Raw genomic sequence first — 561 nt, 5'->3', positions numbered from 1 at the left:
TCCCCGCTACCGGCCGTGGAACCTCTGCGCTGCGGGGATTGGCTGAGAGAGGAACAGCCCACCAATAGCGACGCACGGACCCGCTCGCGTCACCGGTCGCTGGGCAGAACCGGCCGCCAAGGCTGGCGAAGGGGAAGCCAAAGTCTGAGCAGGGGGGAGGGTGATCAGACAGCAAGTGTGAAACATCAGGACAAGGGGGGGGGGGGGGTAATAAGAGCCTATATCAGAAAAAGCAAGAGGTGAACGTCACATGGTCCGGTACCGTACGGCAAGAGCCAGTACGCAGGAAGCCTGCTAAACAACCAGTGGGGCCCCTTGACGATGAAAATACAAAAGGAGCGCTTAATGACGATAAAGTCATTGCGGAGAAACTAAATGGATTCTTTGCTTCAGTCTTCACGGCTGAGGATGTTAGGGAGATTCCCAAACCTGAGCTGGCTTTTGTAGGTGACAAATCTGAGGAACTGTCACAGATTGAAGTGTCACTAGAGGAGGTTTTGGAATTAATTGATAAACTCAACATTAACAAGTCACCGGGACCAGATGGCATTCACCCAAGAG

The sequence above is a fragment of the Mauremys reevesii genome, linkage group 5 (assembly GCF_016161935.1).
Source record: "Mauremys reevesii isolate NIE-2019 linkage group 5, ASM1616193v1, whole genome shotgun sequence".
Taxonomy (NCBI): Eukaryota; Metazoa; Chordata; order Testudines; family Geoemydidae; genus Mauremys; species Mauremys reevesii.
This window is presented reverse-complemented; position numbering follows the sequence as displayed.